Source organism: Typopeltis vanoorti, chromosome 9 (genome assembly GCF_054136105.1).
Source record: "Typopeltis vanoorti isolate ZY-2024b chromosome 9, IOZ_Tvanoo_1.0, whole genome shotgun sequence".
Classification (NCBI taxonomy): Eukaryota; Metazoa; Arthropoda; class Arachnida; order Uropygi; family Thelyphonidae; genus Typopeltis; species Typopeltis vanoorti.
The window spans coordinates 96688415-96710065 of NC_143557.1; the positions used below are offsets into that span (position 1 = coordinate 96688415).

Here is a 21651-nt window from a genome sequence, read left to right on the forward strand (position 1 = left end):
TTGGCATTTTTCCTTTTTTGTCATTAAGAGAATATGATTAAAATGTTTGTGTTATTTACTTAACTAAAGATTTTTTTCTCTTCTTACCGTTTCGCATATGACAAATATTATTTCTCCTTATTCTTTCACAAACGTCAAATGCTATTATTTTTAATTCTCTCTCCCTTTTCACATTTAGTAATCATGTTTATTTCATACACATTTTTATTTCTTTTTAATATGTTAATACACATTTTATATTTCTTTCGAATATTTTAATTGCTATCATTGTTATGTTACCATATTGTATAAATAAACTTATCATTAAAAAGATAAATTTAAAACGATAGATTATATTTTAATAATAAATATTACTTTTTATACAATATTCTAAATTTATCAATTTTATTCTTTAATTTTTTTAAATTATTTTTATAACTTTTATTTACTTAATACACCTTTTTATTTAATTAATAAATAATATTATTCTGTCCGAGTTAGGTTTGATGAGATGTGGGGATTTGGTTTGAATCAATCGACCGTGAGATGCGGTCGATTGGGTCATTAATGCCCTTGGGGGTGATGGATAGCAACGCAAAGCTGTACCAATGAAGTTTAACTGAGGTTCGACTGTTGCTGTTACCCACTTGAGCGATGAGTTTTTGAGTTCGCTCTCTTAGGTTTTGCCCTAAGGGAGCACTTTGAGTCTCCGGGGAAGGTGTTCTCCGGCACGGCCCGCTGAGGGGCTTTGTCGGTGAATTATTTTCCTCGGAATTTGAGCGGTTCGGCTCGGTACTCGAGTTTCACTGAGTAGAACCAACGCTGAGATTTGGTCGGTCTTTCGCCCATGAATGAGTGGCCTAGAGATCGTCCGATATTTTTGAGATATCACCTTTACTTACACATACGGTGATTGATACACATACGGTGATTGATTTTATATGAGATGCCCGTATTGGGTAACGGATAGCAATGCTGAACCAATGAAGTTTAACTGAGGTTCGGCTGTTGCTGTTATCCTGGGTAAATGAGTTCGCTCTCTTAGGTTTTGACCTAAGGGAGCACTTTGAGTTACCGGGGAAAGTGTTCTCCGTCGCGGCCCGCTGAGGGGTACGTGCCGGTGAATTATTTTCTTCGGAATGAGCGGTTCTGCTCGGTACTCGAGTTTCACTGAGTAGAACCAACGCTGAGATTTGGTCGGTCTTTCGCCCATGAATGAGTGGCCTAGAGATCGTCCGATATTTTTGAGATATCACCTTTACTTACACATACGGTGATTGATTTTATATGAGATGCCCATATAGGGTAACGGATGGCAATGCTGAACCAATGAAGTTTAACTGAGGTTCGGCTGTTGCTGTTATCCTGGGTAAATGAGTTCGCTCTCTTAGGTTTTGACCTAAGGGAGCACTTTGAGTTACCGGGGAAAGTGTTCTCCGTCGCGGCCCGCTGAGGGGTACGTGCCGGTGAATTATTTTCTTCGGAATGAGCGGTTCTGCTCGGTACTCGAGTTTCACTGAGTAGAACCAACGCTGAGATTTGGACGGTCTTTCGCCCACGAATGAGTGGCCTAGAGATCGTCCGATATTTTTGAGATATCACCTTTACTTACACATTACGGTGATTGATTCACTCAATCCAATTCCCTTGGAGGGTAATGGATGGCAGTGCTGTAGCCAATGAATTTCTAACTGAGGCTCGGCTATTGCTGTTACCCTCCTGCCATGATCAGAGCTTTAATAGCTCAATAACACCTTATCCCTACACTGTCCTCTACAGATAACGGGGAAGATGAAAAGCATTCTTGCTTCGCCCCTTTAAGCCAGTCCTTATAAGGACTATTAGATTATAAGGGGTATCACTTTCCCCGTGTGGTTGCCGGGATAAGAATAGCATCAATGTAAATCCATGCTTGTCGTAAAAGGCGACTAAAATGGACGCTGAGTTTCGAGAGTTTTGCTCTTCCGGAATTTGGCTATCGGTGAGGGGCGGGGGGCTTAGATTTCGAGAGATTTGCCTGGGAGTGCATTTTGAATTTCTGAGGAGGGTGTTCTCCGGCACAGCTCGGTGAGGGGCTTTTCCCCGGAATATGAGCGGTTCTGCTCGGTGGAGCCAACGCTGAGTTGGACAGTCTTTCGGCCACTATGGAGTGGTCTAGGGATCGTCCTAATTTGTAGAGTCGGCTTTACTTAAAAAAAGCACCAATGTAACTTATGCATGTCGTACGAGGCGACTAAAATGAGTACCTAGGGAGGGTAATGGATGGCAATGCTGTAGCCAATGAAGTTCTAACTGAGGCTCGACTGTTGCTGTTACCTTCTTGCCATGATCAGAGCTTTATAGCTCAATAACACCTTATCTTTACACTGTCCTCTACAGACAACGGGGAATATGAAAAGCATTCTTGCTTCGCCCCTTTTAGCCGGTCCTTATAAGGGGTATCAGTTACTTCAAAAACGCGTGTTTTTTTATGAGGTTATCGAAATTCTGTGTTAGTACATATTTATTAGTTGCTTCTGTGGGAATTATTTAAATATGGATTATTTATCCATTGCTAATAATATCAAAAACCTGTATTTTATTTTATATATCAAGTTATGCAGCATGTCTTTATTACATAGCGTGGCGCTATACGAGTAGTAGTTACAACCTTAGCGATAAGTTTTGTTTAAGCCGTCACAGGCTAAACTTAGTGTTCCTCGTAGGATGTTATTTGAGAATTAAACATTGGAAGGATTCATTATCAAGAAAAACTAAGTATAGAAAGGTGCATGCGCAGAACAGCGACACTCTGCCTCGTTATGGATGATAACCGTTGAATAATATGTAATAGTTCGCTGCAGACTAGGTTACAGATAATTTTGACTTCTTTTAACCTTACTGGCGCCATTCTCATAGACAGAGAGTACAGGAAACGCAGACTATGTAATTTTATTTCCTTAGTCACTATCAATTGCGGTTGCTTTTCCTCTTTTTTTTGGAAGAGAAAAAAGAGGAAAAGATTTAGATTTCTTACAAAAAGACAAAAAGGCCGTGTTACTGGAGTCCTAAGACTGTTCTAAAGTTAATTTAGTTTTAGAAGTGATTAAAAACAAACCTTGCCTTCAAAATCATTCCCATCAAGTATATGATTTAAATCCAGATATTTTTCTAAACTAAATAATGTATTACATAAAACCATCCTTCCAGGAAATCTTCACAAAATATATGTTTAAATTTTTCTTTTTATTAAAATCCGATTTGTGTTAACGACAATATAAAATTCCCAAATAGGGGGGGGGTGTAAGCTTCTAATATTTTGGGACACTAGTTTACGTGAATAAAAACGTACTCAAAGATTGCCCGCAGGGTCTAATCACGTAACATTATGTTTTTTTTTTCTGGATAAAATACAGATATTCGTAATAACGTAAAAGGAAACTGGAAAAAAATCGGAGTGGAAGGAGAGATAAGACGAGAGAGTGTGTGTGTGTAAAAGGACGCACACAAAAATATTTCTTAATAGAAATCCCATTAAAGTGTTACCAGCTGTCCAGTTTTTCGATATACAACGCATACGTACCACATAGTGATGCATAGAACCATGGGGACCTTCGTTTATGAGGGAATATTGTTACAGTCTACTCTTCCTGTTTTGTGACAATGTTCAGTAGTTAGGAACCTCCCTCGGATTTTGCTCTCCATTCGTTTCCCCTCATAACAAAACTTCGTCTACCAGATTTGATGCGTATATGATACATACCGCACAGTGACGTCATCAATCTCCATCTATCATCCCATGACAGCCCAGAACTGGTTCTTTTCGTTACTTCCAACCATTCATATATATGACAGCTTTACCCAGTTAGAACCAAGAAAAGAAATCTGAAAGAAATTTGTCTATCATAAGATTTGTTTCTTTTCTTTTAATCCACGAAGTCTTTTTGATCTTAGGATCGTGTCTTGGAGGACAATGCTCTTGGACTTTTCTTCCAGGTTTCATCTTATAACAGCGTACTGTACATGGACTGAAATGAAGTGAGGAATAGGTGTAGCCTTGCCGTAGGACTAAGAATGACAGATAATAACTATCTTAAACGCCCCTATGCTTGATGAGACACAAAAGGAAACAAAATGATCCAATGACAAAGACTTAATAAGAAAAGATCAAGCCGCACCATATATGACATGTTTAAGTCCAAACAACTGACAGCAACGTAGGCAAACAGATGAAAAGAAAGCATTCATTTTCTCTCATTCGTTCTATCAGTCTTAGAGAATTGCGCAACAGTAAATAGGAACGAAAGAAAGAAAGGGTAGTTTGAAAAATAATGACTGCAAAGAATCACTAAGATCTCTAATTTTAAAATATCTAATAAGGTTGGATTTTTAATATCTCTTGTTTCTGTTAATCTATTTTTTTAAGATTCTGTACTTAGATTAACAATACTGTAGATTTTACGTAATTATAAGTGCATTAATATTACTGAGATTAAGATGTATTATTTACAAATAATAATTTGAATGTCATATTATTTATAAAAAGTAATTACGTTTGATAACAACGAATTGGTTGCTTTAAAGAGATATAGACAACGACGAGAAATAATTTTTTTATTAAGATTTTTATAATAATTATTATAATACATAATGCATGAAATAAAATATGCAAATAAATTACCATATTTTGGTTATTTCTTCATATACAAAGATATTAAGATATAAAAATTAATACACCATATGTTTCTAATAATAAAAAGTCTATAATAAAAACCTTCAAGTCACTATATACTTTTGGGCTGGATGGAATGATTCATTCAATCCAATACCCTTGGAGGGTAATGGAAGCAATGCTGTAGCTAATGAAGCTCTAACTGAGGCTCAGCTATTGCTGTTACCCTCCTGCCATGATCAGAGCTTTAATAATAGCTCAATAACCTTATCCCTACACTGTCTGCTACAGATAACGGGGAATATGAAAAGCATTCTTGCTTCGCCCCTTTAAGCCAGTCCTTATAAAGATAAGGACTATATACCCTTGGAGGTTAATAGATGGCAGTGCTGTAGCCAATGAACTTCTAACTGAGGCTCGGCTGTTGCCGTTACCCTCCTGCCATGATCATAGCTTTATATAGCTATGATCATGGCAGGATGTTTTATTGATACTATATATAGGTGTATTTAATAATAAGGTGTTATTGAGCTTTATATAGCTCAATAACACCTTATCCTTACACTGTTCTCTACAGATAACGGGGAAGATGAAAAGCATTCTTGCTTCGCCCCTTTAAGCCAGTCCTTATAAGGAATAAGGACTACTCGAATGACGGGGTTATATGGTGGTAGGAATTAATCGATCGAAAGTGAGATGCGGTGATTAATATATATATATATATATATATATATATATATACTCTTGGAGATTAATGGATGGCAATGTGTATATATATATATATATATACACTCTTGGAGGTTAATGGATGGCAATGTATATATATATATATATATATATATACCCGTGGAGAGTAATGCTGTAGCCAATGAAGTTCAAACTGAGGCTCGTCTATTGCTGTTACCCTCCTGCCATGATCAGAGCTTTAATAGCTCAATAACACCTTGTCCGTACACTGTCCTCTACAGATAACGGGGAATATGAAAAGCATTTTTGCTTCGCCCCTTTAAGCCAGTCCTTATAAGGATAAGGACTACTTGAATGAATCGACCATGAGATGGGGTGATTAATACTTGAAACTTGAAGCATTGTGACTTTAAATGTGACTGAATTGGATGTTATTTCGCCCCCTTGATTTATATTTCACCTTTATACAGGAGACACTTCACAGTTTTCAAACTGCATTAATGTGTAAATTACGTTTATTGATGGGTATGTTCATAGGCTTAGATAAAAAAAAAATCCAAAGTAATCGAGATGAAAGCTTTATCAACTACTGTCTAAGACCAGTTGAGTTAACTAAAAAGATTCATAAAATTCCATCAGTCAGCAATCTCTCTCACGCGCACACCCATGCGCGCGTGCAAGGAAATGGCACATGAAGAAATCTCTTGGACAAGGGCGCATCTAGAAAATAGAGAGAAGAGAGAAAGGATATATATATATATATATATTCTTTTAAAAATGGGGTAGCAAAAAGAAGTCTCGTGAGAAATTACTATGAGCAAATACATCCATAATGTTAAACGTCTTTGCCAACGTCCATCAGCACTATTCGTTTTATTAAGTAGTTTGCACTTGCTATTCCATTCTGTAGATGTCGCTTCAGTCAGCCATGGAACAATCAACCACTGTCAGTCACCTAGAACTGTGTTAGCTTTAGATGATCTGTCAAGAAAAAGGAGGTTCTTTGAATCAGTAAAATAAGCACTAACTGGAAGTGGGGTGTGCTAAATAAAGGCCAGCGTTCATTACGATAGAAGCACGAGGACGTAAGGAAGTGAAAACACTAATGACAGATGTTTCCTTAGTCAGCACGGAACTCATTCTTTAAGACTACATTCCAGACTCGATGGTTAACGTGATAAATTGGGGCTACTCTCGGGCTTCCAACAAGCACTCGATTTCATTAAGAGTTTTCTAAGAGAGCAACAAATGCTTGTCCTTATATAGCTGTACGCTAGCTTAAAACACATTCTTTAAGAAAAACGGTTTTCGATTTAGCCTTAGAGAAGTTAGCCTTTCTATTTCACTGATGCGAGCAAACTCACAGTTTCGATTTATAACAATGAGCTATTTACATTTTAAGTGGGCGAGTAAGAATACTTACTCCTCTCTCTTTCTTTCTCTCGATCAACACGCGAGATGCTCAAAATATGTTTTAAGTGCTTCTGGCGTTGAAAGTTAGGAGAGTGAGAGAAAGATAAACACAACAAAAATATTTATATTTGGGGCTTATTATTCCTACCTGCAATCAGATGCTTTCTCGAGTGGCTGAGTTCATATATGTTGCATGCTCCGATTAAGGATTTTAAAATTTAACGCAACATCATGAATGGTGCTGTGATTTATATTCGGGGTGCTTTGGGAATATCACTTTGTTAGATTCCTTGAAAATCGTATATAAATCGTTTTATTCTAACAATAAGTAAGGCCTGGAGACACTTGATCCTTGAGTGTGGTTTCCCGTCCTAGCGATGTGAAGAAAAACAGCTTTATCCTCATTCTCTCTCTCTCTCTCTCGTCAGCGTCACTTGGTTCTTCTACTGAATCTAAAAACTCCAATCCAAGCTTAAGGCGTCTCATTTCTACAGAATCTCACAAAAGATTCGGTAGGACTGAGGGGGGCTCACTGAACTTCCGGAAGGTTTGAGGACGTTTTATGTGAAACTCACTCACGTACATTAGTACTATGAGTGAACTGAGGGTTTGGGAAAATATCCCGATACTCGACTCTAGAGGCCAAAGATGTAATTCTTTCAAGTATTTCAGTCCTGTAAAAAGCTGAATGATGTCTCAAACCAGGTGGAGAAATTCATCTAGGCTAATGACGTTTTCTTCACAAATATCCATACCAGAGTGGAATTCGAACCAGCGAGCTGTAGATCAATCAGTGCATGTGTGTGTGTGGGGGGGGGGGGGGGGAAGAAAACATCACTATAAAGCTAAGCACAAAAGAAAGAGGTTTCGCTACACATTCTTTAGTGAACATATCGAGAGTCACCTGATTCCATGCCTTTCTTAGATGAAAAGCTCTATACGTGCATTTTAAAGGAAGCAAATTCCTTAAAATATGTACCATTGGACTTGATATTGCATAATTTGTAGAAATCCTGGCTAAGAATATGGTGTGTAATTCACAAAAACACTCACCTCTTTGCACTGAAAAACAGTCAACAAATAATAACAAAAACTGCTTCCACTGACGAGATTGAACTCATCATCAATTGTTGGGTGTATTTATTTTTAAGATTCAATTAAAAGTAAAGTTGCCCAACTAGCCAACAGAGTAGACAGTATACCTCCTCTCCAATCAACAGGCCGTAGATTCGAATTCCAAGGCACGGAAGTTTGTGAAGGCCTTTAAGGACAAATTATTTTCTATTATCTTATAAAAAAACGAACACTGATTGTTGAAGGCAGACTTCAATTTTTCAAGCTTGAAGTGACTTGAAAAAGCATCATGTATTTTTTCAAGCCACTCCTGGCACGGATTACCAAAAACTTAGCCTATCTACGGCACTATTGTACTATAGGATTACTAGTTGCTAGTTCTAATATAGTTTCTGTCTATCGGTACACATTCATCCTATCCCGTGTTTGTTTATTACGTTCGCAGCAACATCAGAAGCTTAAAAGGAACTGCTATAACCCCCGCAGTTAGGAATTCACATTCACGATGGTCAATTTTTAATTAAATAATTCAGCCGACGGCGTATCAACAGAGTTCTCCAGGCTGCAGTGTCAAACACCCCATGCCAAGCACACGTTCAACGTGTCACTATTATTGTCAATGTGACTTAATTCTAGGAATGCCATAACAAACCGAAAGGCTCCTGACACGTCCGTTACTTTTCCGCCTGACGATGTACAGATATACCAGGTGGTCGCTGATACACCCTTTACAGTCTCTCGACACTTAATGACTTTGTTCGGCTGCCCGCCACTGAGCGGCGCCACAAGTTCCCTCCACCTCTACAATATATAAGATAGCAAACAACGCTCACTTACCGTGCAGTCCGTTGCGCTCTGAGGCAAGAGTGTTATGTTACTTGTAATTTAGCTGTGGGTCGATTCTGCGTTCATTAGGACTCTGTTTTTAAAGGGGGGGAAAAACATTAAACGGCACGAGACCTGTATGCAATCGAAAGAGAGGACTACTGGATCTAAAACGTAAAGACCATCTAAGATTGACCAGGTGACAAGTTGTCAGACCAGGTAAGGCCTTTTAACACACACACACACACGTGGGGAGATGGAGGGATGTGAGAGGATATTGAATTAGAATGAGGAAGGAAGATGAGAGAGAGACAGAATAGGATAAGGCAGGAAATCATGTCTTTTAAAGATTAATAAATTCTCTTTCTCCTGCTTTTAATTCTTGTTCATTGGCATTTTTGTTTGGATCAAATACTTTCTCGTATATGATGCCTTATCATCGAAAAATATCATATAGCTGTCCATTAGTTTGGTACCAATTGCATACCTTACTGCTAATAGAATAGAACAGATCGGCACAATAATAGATTAGTATTAGCTATTCTATTATTGTGCTATTCTTAGAATGTAGTTTATAATTTTACGAATGTAGCTACTACTATTATCAGCCTGTTATTACGCAGTTTTTATTGAATATTTTAACATTTGTCTATTTTTCTCCTGTTGTGATTTGCTGTTATGAACTGTGAAATATAAAATATCGTTTATGGTTTATCGTATTAATAATTTCATAAGCATATGACATATATTGGTAACGAGAGCAAACATTTGTTTTGAGTTGCATCAAATAACTCAAATTCGGTATGCATTATTTACTTGAGTATACTTTCAGACTGATGTGCCATTTGATAGGATCACAAATGCAAACTGTTCTGTGAAAGTTAAAATAACATCAGATTTGTTTTCACTGGTTTCCAGCCAGAAACCTCAAGTCATGTTAAATGCTTCCGGTAGCAACTAATATGACTATGTTCATTATTAATGTGAAATTATTTAGACATCAAGCAACAGTATTAAGTATTCCGGTTGTAATTTTCTGCTTGCCTTCGTATTATATAATTCTAATGTATTCTGCATACCATTAAGCGAAAGACTGTACATAATTGCTTCTTGTTATTCTATTTCCCATTCTAAAATATCGAATTCCACATGGTTTTTGATTAAATATAATTTTAGGTCAGATATATAATTGGACGTATCACATGGAATCAATCATTTGGAGTTAGAGCCTTTTAACTCAAGTTTTAATGGAACAACAACCTACGCCAATACAACCCCAACCTAATAACATTAAATCGCAACATATATAAAATACATAAAAATATATTTATATTTTCTATGTATTTATTAATATAAAGATATTAATAATTTATCTTTAAATATATATCTTTATTATTATAAAGATATATATTTATATAAAAATATATTTATTTTTTTATAAAAATGTTCTTAGAAGAACTGGGCGATGGACTGAGTCCTTGACTCTTTATCCCGTCATCTGAATGAAGAAAATCTGTTTGGATGGAGTGTTATTGAGCTAAAAAAGCTCTAGTCATGGCTGGGTAACGGCAATAGTAGCCGAGCCTCAGTTAAAACTTAATTGGCTACAGCATTACCATTCGTTACCCTGGAAGTCCTAAAAAGGACTTCCTTCATTCTCGTAATGTTGCTTTCATTTCATATTTTATAAAAGTGTCCTTATAAGGATAAGGACTGGGCGAAGCAAGAATGTTTTTCATCTTCTCCGTTATCTGTAGAGGACAGTGTAGGGATAAGGTATTTTTGAGCTATTAAAGCTCTGATCATGGCAGGAGGGTAACAGCAATAGCCGAGCCTCAGTTAGAACTTCATTGGCTACAGCATTGCCATCCATTACCTTCCAAGGGTATTGATTGGATGAATCAATCCTGTTGTTCTTAAAAAATGTAGGACTTTAATATGCAATAAATACCTTAATATATAATATAATTAACGGTGTTCAAGGGAAATCGAGTTCCAAAAACAATATATGAATACATTTATTTAAATACATATTCAGAAAATGAATTGTTTTAAACTTTCAATTTTGAGAAATTCTGTTTTTAAAATAGCAAAAAAATATACCTTTCATACATGAACAATACCGGAAATATTGATAATAGGAATAAGTGGCATCTCTTCGGGATTCTGTAAAGAAAACCGTTTATATATGAAGTGTAAACGTTTATCATAATAATTCTCTATTTTGTGTATATTTTGAAATAAAATTACTGAGAGCAAATTAATCTGTTAACGATTATTAATATTGTGAAAACGCGATGCTATATAAATGAATAAAGATTTTAAATGGCCAGCATACAGGCTCCCGTTGAGCAGTGCTTGTCTTTTAAATAGTTCAACCTAGGCAACTCTGATACCGAAGATTATATTCTCATAAGCTGTCTGATAAATTTCGGACTTTCAATATTTAGCTATAAAAGATGGCTGGATATATAATGACCTCTCTTTTGGTATCTTACTTATACTAAATTAAAGCCTTTTGGCTCTATATTTTAGTAAATTATTATTTATATGCATAGACAGGGTTTCTTAAACGAAGTAGCCATATTAGAACGAAGTTTAAATTGATCACCTGACATTCTTTCCTCCGTGTTTTAATTGGCGACATTCAAAGAAATTTAATCTAATGACTTCCCAGGCGTCAGTCAGGGAACTTGCCACCAGTTTTTATATATAAAAAGGTCGACATATATGACACATTAAATTTTAAACCCGCTATTGATTTGAAAAAAAAAAAATATTACGTTAAAACAATTGCAGTATTCAATAAAATGAAATTAAATCACAACAAAACGTAATGTAATATGGCCGAAGTGATGATCTTAATGCATGGGAAGGGCAGTTCCCATAGGAATACGCTATATGAAGCACGCCTTAATAATAATAATAATAAATGAACTGATATATTTATGACACAACCGCTTTAAATAATTTAATGAATAATAACGTGACCTTTTTTGATTTTATCAATACTGTTCGTGATTTCTCCACATTGAAATGTGTACATAAGTTAATTTAAAAAATATGTAAAGCATTAACAATCAGTACATATTTTTTAATAATTCATTAGAATACATTGGGCACGAATTTTTATTTCCGATATTAGATATAATGTTGTAAAAAGCATTACTGTTATAAAGATACATATTGAATACCCCGGGGTGTCACCAAGAAGTTAAACAGCGCTGAACTAAATCACTTCCCCCCCCCCCCCCCCCTCATTCTTCTTTAGTATAGGAATCTTTCAAAACATCTTCGTCGATATAGGATTACTTATTCTTATCACATTCCAATCACTTTAATTTAAAGGTTAATAAAAACAATAGTTCTTGAAAATTCTTTTGTAAACAGAGAGAGAGAGAGGCCTTATTATAATATCCATCGTAAACAGTTTATTACGCCTGTCTGTGTCCTGGAGATGTTAGCGTTCGGCTGAGTGCTAAGCGCTGCTATCGATCTGTTCTGTAACGGAACTTCATTCCGATGTAATTTTCCTGCTCTGAATAAACCTTGGTTGATGGCCAGTGGGACATCTGAATGCGCTACTCCGCCAATAGATTTTCGTTTCTTTACTGACCTTCGCAAATACAGACTCCATTAATTTTTCCATAACTATTTAAAATACATTCGGAACTTTTAATCTGATAGGGTAAATTTTGAAATCGTGATTTATGACGTCACGAACATGTTCCTTTGGACTATTAACTGTCTGTATTAGTGTTGACTTTCGAAGTGGAACTGTAATAATCCTTAAATTTCGCATAAAAATGTCAAATATGCATAAGTTTACTCTAAATTAGCTGTTTTTTTATTTTTAGTTCAGTTTATATACGATTATTTATTATACAAAATATAAAATGCAAGCCTTCGTCATAATACACCATTTTATTTTTTATATAACATTTTATTTATAAAATTTTGTTGGAATGGCAGCATCGATATTTACATAAATAGATGTTTTTAACTTAATTCCTCTCTCACTATCTGCTGACCCTTAGCACAGCTTTTAGACTCCACAGGCCGGTGATGAAAGATATGAACTCCCATAATATCCTTGTCAATTTCTCATATTTTCTCGAAGGAACTAGTGCATCTTTTTCAATTCAGTTATGATGAGCAGTTCATTCATGACACACATTTTTGCATGTTCCTATTCTGTCGTCACAACTTCCGCGTACTTAGTGTGCGAATAGACGTTAATCTGTGAGATTTTGAATACTGATCTCATCATATTGACTAAGGGAATGCGTTTACAATACTTGACCATTCGTGAAAAACGGAAATCTGAAATCACGCTTCCGGTTGTGAGTACAATATTACCGAAAAACTACATATGTGTGAGAAAAGGGGGGGGGGATATTATTATTAATTTTAATTGTATGTTTTTTTTAAAAAATAGAGGTGAGAGATGTTTTAGCTTAACAGATAACATTTACGTCCAATTTCAATACCAGTAATACGCATCTAAGGCTGCTGATTCAAATCTCCTGTGAGCAGGGGGATGCTCGTGAATGCAATTAAGTTGGAATGAATTTCTTCGTTTAGTGACAGACTGCAATCCCGTTTATTTGAGACCTGAAATGGCCTAGAAAAGTTGTTCAAACTCTAGAGCAGGGTTTACGAATTATATGTATGTAAAAATTTTAAATTGTAATAAAAAAAAAAAGCTTTTACATGGCAGTAATGTACTATGGGTTTACAATCTTTCAAAGTGGATGGGAGAAACATAAAAATATAATTATCTAAACCTCAAACGTCACCGTTTGGCTCTAAACAGACTGAAACAATAATGCAATACAGGAAATTATTTACGACATCTTTTGAATTTTTCATTGCGCTCTTTAAATTTTACTTTGCCATTTTATAATGAATACAACCTATACTCACGTTTCTTGTTTTTAATTTTAATATTTAATGATTTAAAACCTATATCCGTAATGTATTGCGTGACTTTTGGGTAGCCCTGTATAACGTCTCTCTATGTGTGACCATTGAGTTTATAATTATTTCTACACAAAACTTTTACATGCCATTTCAAAGATTGAATGTAATAAAGCACTCTCCGAGTTATTTCGCCCTTCTTTCTGAAGGAGAATAAAGAAATGGTCAATAGTTTGCTTTCTTTCTTTTTGTGCAATATCCAGAATCTGATTTGTATGCTGAAATATTTTCCATATAAAATTCGGAATGAAATAATGGAGTACTTGAATTGGAAAAACAGCTGAGAAAGATTTCGGATGTACAGGATCTTTGCTTGGACTATTTCTAGGAAACTGTTTAAATAACATTTCTAATTTTTGTAACGATGGAGCTACAGAAATCACTGAATTAGAATGTCTTAATCCAACTATTTTTTCCGATTCCTTCCTCTGTAGCAATATGGATACCTGAACCAGGTATCTGTATTATCGTCCACACACACATGCGCAGATAGCCCGCAGGTAGATATTCCACTCTCATAGGAACGTGCCCAGAGATGGTTCTCTCGGTGATACTTCGAACAGCGCAAGTAATAGGGAGTCAAGGTCGCACGGTGAACAAAAGAACGGGCGGAGTTATGAGGCGTACGTTTTGAACTTGGCTCGCCGTGCCGTCCGCTTTTGCGTTTCCAAAGTTCACGGTGTTTATTATAGATTTTAAGGCGGAATGTATGTGAAGAAAGGAATTCGCTGCAAGATAAATGCAAGATTTTAATCTACTTGAAAGGGAAGTAGAAGAATTTTTAGGGAGGAAGAAAGGTTTTTTTAAAAAAAAAATAATGTAAGATGCTTTGGATTGAAAATTCCCGCTATCATGGTTGGAAGATCGGATCAACATTGTACAGCAAGTGGGAGACCGTGAATTACATTTGATCATGACAGCGGTCTACCCATTGACTTCTCGACAAGTCTTCGTTTATCCTTGTTCACGTGATCTCCAAGATGAAATCATTCACCTGAAGAAATTAGGTGGAAAGGAATGTGGTACAAGAGAAACAGGTTTTAATCCACTTCCGGAAGTTATACATTGCGGATAGTGCAATGCCAAGGTCACATTCAAAGCTTTTTATATGAGCTGCAACCAGTAGATGTAGTTTGTCTGTCTGTCACCTTCTTAGAAATAAATTTTCAGTGGGGATAAATCACGCTTATTGTTGATAACTATTATTATTCAGCCATACTTTCACAGTTATCCCTACATCGAAGTGTTGATTTGTATCATTTTGCACAAGTCTCCATGTTAGCAACAAAAAAAAAAAAATCTTCAACGAATATTAGGATCAGTGGCGGCTCGTGGCTTGAAATCGTGGGGGTGCTGCAACTTTCGAAATATACATACACACTGTAAGTACAATGTATACGTGTTTGGATAAAATATCGAAATTATGGTAAAAATAAAAAGAATTAAACATGAAAAAATATTGTTTATTATCGATAAAATTATTCAGTTTGGTATAATTCAAAATTACTTAAAAATAAAATCCATTATCATAACCACAACAGTGTTCTAAAATAAAAACTATAACAAATGTTATGTCTTTAATTGTAAAGTCCAAATATTTAAAGAGAAGGAGTAAACACGATAAGCACTACGGACACTCTACTACTAGCGCAAACTGCATATAAACAACAGTGGAACTGCGCGACGGACAGTGCCGCATTACGCTAATAGCTCGCATCTCACTATGACGTGCGTATGCTTGCGCGCCTAGAAATATGACGCTGTGGTAAACACAGTGCTGCTAGAAGATGGATTTTTGTTATTTTTTATACAAAGTAAGAGAATTGTATAGGATTGTTGATGATAAAATTAAATATTACAAGCAAACATTAATAAATATATTTATATATCGAGAAAAAGTGGGGGTGCTGCAGTTCCGCAGTGCCTATGCACGAGTCGCCCCTGAATATGATTATTACATAAAGTAAACTATTAAATGAAAACTTTTAAAATATCGAAAAGTAATTATCGCTATTTGAAATCGTTTATGAAGACTCGAACTTGGCTATTACATTAGATTTAAAAAATATTAGTTTAATCGTATACATAACTTTTTTTTTTTTTTGAAGACACTATGGATTAAAATAAAAAAAAAAAAGGATATATTTGTGGCAATCAATAGACCGCAGGAAAAAGTAAGAACTCCACTAGCACACGAAGCGATAGAAACTTTGTTATATACTTAAAAGTTATCGTTCTTGGAGTTTCGCTATATAGCTAGAAGGCGGTCTTGTCATTCAATTATCTTCATTTCTGTTCTCTCTCATGACTTTTCGTATCTAGACATCCCTACCCTCACTACCCGAGGCTGTCCGTCATTCCATATAATTAAAACGAACGCAAGTCTCCTTTAGTCCTCCCCCTTCTTCTGTTTTCGCAGAGAATTATGCAAACAATTTTCCTGTCTTCCATACCTAGGAATTTTACAGATATGAAAAGCTTGCCCCAAGTCATAAACGTTATCTGGAAAGCAGAAATATTTTCCACACACACAAACACAGTTTGAGTTTTGAAGTGTATTTATCGTAGTTGCCTTAATCAGCGTTTATTTAGAATCAGGACATTCCTAAGAATTACGTTTTGAAACCCAAGAATAGTAATGACCAAGTCCTTATTATACTTGAGCTGTCTCTGAAGGCAAAAATAATTGCCAGTCAAATTTATTTGCAAAATGAGTCATATGACTAAGCTCTTTAGAATTGAAATGAAGTTTATCAAATGCGGGAGGCTTCTTGGTAAATTTGATTGCGAAAAAAAAAGAAAGCTAGCAGCTCATTTAAGTTAACATTTAGTAATGAATATCTCATAATTATAACTATGTAAAAGAGGCCTACAATTATAATAGTGTTTATGCTAGGCCAAAATCTTGATTTTCTAAATAAAAATTTTATATTAAATTTAGAAATTCTATTTTTAGGTTCTAATAGAATGTATTTTTATTTGGTCAAATTTTTAAAATTATTCATAAATAATTAAAATTCATTCAAACACCTTTTTATTTTTTATATATATTTTAAATATTAAAAATAATATAAAAAATCCATTTGTGATACTTTTGAATTGAATAAAATACAATATCTTACTCTACAAGCCGATGATGAAGTTTTGTTGAACTTACAAATTATTATTATATTATATTATATATTATATATATATAATATAATATATATAATATACAATACTTGATGATGAAAATTAGCAATTAATTTTTTTGTGAGCTTTGGTTGTAATACCATTCGTAATATACATTCAAGAAGATAGTGAATTTTTGAATCCAGTGACCTCTCAGCAAAAGGCCTACATTCGTATCATTGAAGATGAAATGATCCGTAAAATAGTCAGCCATTCGACAAAAAGACTCACAGAAGCGAAAAATGAACATAAAAGGTAGCTAGTCTCTTGGAACGAACTGTGTTCATTGTTCTTTGGAATAAATCCGACATCAGTTAAACTTTTTTTTTTCTTCTCCACATAGAAATATTTCATCTATCATCTAAACATTATTTCTGCATTGTATCATAATAAAACAAAAGATCAGTAGCAAGTATCGCGAATTAGAAAAATAGCAGAGAGTGTATTTTGCCGAAAACATTAAAATTAATAGGTTCATTAATAATCAGAGAATCGAACCCGCATTTTCTAATATTCTGTCTTACTTAACACTCTCAGTTACGATTGGGTGCTGATATTAATTAGTGGCTGTGTTTTAATTACTACCGCTTTCTTCGCTTAACTAGAATATTCCAGTAAGGAATTTTTAAAAGAATACGATACGCACTAAAACATTCACTTTGTAGTCGACTAGAAAATAAGAAATGTTCCTTGGAGTAATTATTTAAAGGCATTTTAATTATCAACTTTGTCATTTAAGAAATTCCACCTTTTTACCTATAACAATTAAAATTCGCTAATCCTATACTTAATGGTTGTATGCGTTGCAAAGACAGACTTCGCTTGGAAAACGTGATGTGTACCTTGATGAAAGTATGAGAAATAAAATTCCGAAGAGTGTCGCATTCGGAGTTTTCCTTTAAAAATTAAAGAAACAAACAAATCATTTAGTTTTCCTAAGAATTGAAAAATTTATTCAATTCCTTTTTTATTTTAAATAATTAACTTAAATATCGAAAGGGATAACTAAAGGAGTGTATATTTTAATTACCAAATGAGTCAATTAACGTTAATCACTCGAGAACCATTTAGATCTGGCAATTATGTAAATTAAGCGTACTTCTTTTAAGCAAGCGTATAAAGTTAATCAGAGAAAATTGTTTCTGAAATAATAATTCTAGTATGTTAATTTTCACACAAATATAAGAATCCGATTTTATTTGCGTAATTCTGAGCTTTATTATTATGGGTTTCTTCATTTGAGTTGTAACTTTTAAATGATTGCTTCGCATAACAATTGACAATGAGATAAACATGCAATTGATGTGATACTCGAATGACGTCACTGTACAATGAATTGTAATCAAGAAAAACACGCCCTCTGTATTTTGTACTTGAAATTAGTGTTTATTTTCTAAAATAATAGTTTGTAGTTTATTTTAATAGCTGTGCCAGAATTGAGACACCAGACCCCTTTTAGTAATTTAATATTTTTAATAATCCCAAGCCATTTTCCAACATTATTGGAAAGATTGTCAGCAATTAATACTATATCTGTAGCATTCATTTCTGTACTAGTAATTTAATATGATGAATAATAATTATAATAAAAAAAAAACTTTTTCTCAACATTGGTATTAGAAATATTTGTCCGCACTTCTTCTAGCAGAGCCTTTCTTAAAAAATAAATAACTATATCCCACAATAGTCCTTTTTAATGATTTTAATTTTTAAAAAAGTATTTACTAATAAATGGACACAGTGCATTAATACAATACAATACTAGATGAAGTTTAGTCTGTTTCTCACAGTTGTCACTAAATTATGAACATAAAAGAAAGAAAAGAAATCTTACCAAACTACACATTACCGTATTATGGCATTAATTTAAATCTAAAAAAAAAGTAGTTAATTATGAAAAATATGCCCTTTTAAAAATCACTTCACAATGAATCGAGATTTTTTTTTTCTTTGACTTTTTTCACTTCATTGATTCCGATTTATCCCTAGTTTTGAATCAGCTGCAGCATGTATTGTTCGATTAGATACTCGTAAGTTCAAATAAGAAATGGGCACAACAATTATTTTTTCTTTATTTCTGTTATTTTCTCGAACCTGTGATTTCATGATCTGGATTTTACCCAACTAAAAAACAATTATAATTGCTATTAATAATCTATATATTAGTTTTGTTAAAAATTAAAGGTTTTAAATAAAGAATAAAATTATATTTTTAAAATTTAAGAAAAAAAATTAGTACAAATTATTATATTTAGAAAAATATTAAAATAAAAAATTAATTTATAATTTAATTTTGTTAATTTCTTAACAAACTAGTAACTAGCAGGTTCTAAACCACAGAATTAAATTCTAATGTTGAAAAATGTAAGTTTGTGTAATTAATTACGTCTGCTTCTATAATCACACTTAGTAATGAACAACACGATTACAAATAAACTACTACAGGGTAGAACGCGATTTGTGTTTTTTCATAAATCCGTATTTATTTTCTTAATTAAACATATAAGAAATAAAAGTATTTTTTATGTTCTGAAATTTATTAAGGTTAAATCTATATATTAGTTTTGTTAAAAATTAAAGGTTTTAAATCAATGATTCAGCAGGTAATATTCCTAAATTTTAAAAATAAAATTAACTGAAAACACACTAAAATGAATGTTTATTCGGAATTCACAATATTTATTAAAGAAAATCTTGCTCATGTCGTTTTGTCTTTTAAATAATCATGTAATATTTTTTCTTACCTGATGTAGCAATAGTTTTTTTTTAATCACTTAACAGCAATCTTGTCATCATACTAACGCTCGGGTATCTCATCTCTGATAACTGTTTTATATTTTGATGACATGTTTCCATTTTTTCTTTGTTTATTCCCTGCCCCCACCATTTTCAAATTTCCTGAAATTTCCTATTTTTCAAATTTCCTGAACCTATTTTAATTTTAAACTATGCTTTTGAAATCACAATTCTCTGTAAAGAAATGCTAGTTTTACATTTTTAAAACCAATCCATATTTCTTTTTTCAGTTACGGCTATTATTCTTTCTAATTATTCATCTGTAATTAAAATATCTTTCTCCAAAAGATTGGATAACAAATCTACTTTAAAACATTCATCACTTTTGTTTAAAGATTTAATAACTCGCTTCATTAATTATTAATTTTCCATGAAACGATAATAAAGAGAAATTTATTATAAATTATTACTTTTACAAAGAATATGTTTTGAGCCTGGAATGAAGATTTCTTTTCTTAGCTATTACTTTTATACCCACTAATGATTAGCACTATCGTCTTCTTCATGAGAGAGAAACTTACTAGAAATTATCCTTCGTCTTCTTTATATTTCGCTTTATCGACAACTGTACAGAATCCTTTTGACTGGTCCGATTCTTTCATCGGATTCAGAATTTAACCATTATAAGTAATGAAAGCGACGCTTACAACCCTAGAAGTCACCACAAAGGTTCACGCAAAATGAATTAAATAATCTGACACATTTTGTTTAAAGCTTTTTTGAGATTTTTTACGAGGGTGGTCTGAAAAGTTCTCGGCCTAACAATAAAAAAACGAATTTATAATTTCAGAATTAATTTTATTTTTCAACATAATCTCCCTTAAGACTGATACATTTATTCCAGTGTCCAGCGCCATTATCCTACCCCTTTAGTTGTTGAGGCAAGATCTGCAAAATATCCCTCTACAGCTGCAATCACCTCTTGATTCGAAGAAAAACGCTGACCAGCGAGGAAGATTTTTAGTTTGGGGAAGAGAACAGAATGAGCCAAATCTGAGGAATAGGGTGGATGTTCCAACAATTCATAGTGCAGATCCCTTAATTTTCCCATTGACATGGGCAGGTGTATTGTCCTGATAAAATATGATCTTTTTCTTCTGCAAACCGGGTCTCTTGTTACGAATTTTTTCGTCTATTCTAGTTAAAAGATCGGAATAATATTCCCCGGTTATTGTTTTACCCTTTTCAAGATAATTAATAAACAAAATGCCTTTTAGCATCCCAAAATACCGACTTCTGTCCTTATTTTGACTACTGTTTGGATTCTGGTGTGTAAGGAAGAATCCAAGTCTCATCCGTAATAATAAATCGACGCACAAAATCAGTTTTATTCTTGTTAAAACGCTCCAAGCACTGTTCAGAGATTTTCATGCGAGTGCGTTTTTGATCTGCTGTGAGCAAGCACGGCACCCATCTTGCGCAAAGCTTTTTTTTTTTTTTTTTCATTTGCAATTCTTCATGCAAAATATATCCTACACGTTCTTTTCAAATGCTTATAATCTCAGCAATTTCACGCACTTTGATTTGCCGGTCGTCCAATACCATATCGTGCACTTGATCAATGATTTCTAGTGTTGTTACACTTTTTTGACGTCCTCGTGGATCATCTTCAAGGCTGGTATGGCCACGTTTAAACTCAGCAGCCCAATTCTTAATTGTAGAAAACGAAGGAGAAGAGTGCCTATAAACTTTTATGAACTTCGAATGAATTTCTTTTGGCGTTAAACTTTCTTTTACAAAGAATTGCATAACCGCACGATACTCAATTTTATCCATTTCAAGGGATACAGACAACACTTTTGCTTCAGACAGCTGTATAAAAAAAACTACTTGATAGAATGATTTGCAATTTCACATGGATGCTTATGACAGATGTACCAACTTAAAACAAAAGTCTTAGAAAAATCTATGGTGGAGGCCGAAAACTTTTCAGACCATTCCCCCGTAATTATTGCAATATAAATTAATAAACCTGAACTTATCTGCAACAGTACGGCGACAAATTATATCTTTTCATGACATGTCGAAAGTTTACTTGACATGAATGAATTGACTCGATTTACTCACGCCACCTA

The 21651-nt window shown here is 34.0% G+C and overlaps 1 protein-coding gene across 3 annotated transcripts in view; it reads left to right on the top strand.

Moving 5' to 3' along the window:
* The window catches only part of LOC150103276 (protein O-mannosyl-transferase Tmtc3-like), a 267650-nt gene that overhangs the window by 54534 nt on the left and 191465 nt on the right, over positions 1-21651 (top strand). Inside the window, exon 1 of one of the 3 annotated variants that reach the window (XM_090397331.1) lies at positions 8759-8848. The exons of the other annotated variants lie outside the window; for them this stretch is intronic. The gene's annotated coding sequence lies outside the window, so the exon portion shown is untranslated. Of the gene's footprint in view, positions 1-8758; positions 8849-21651 lie in introns of those variants that run through there. 3 annotated transcript variants of the gene reach the window in all.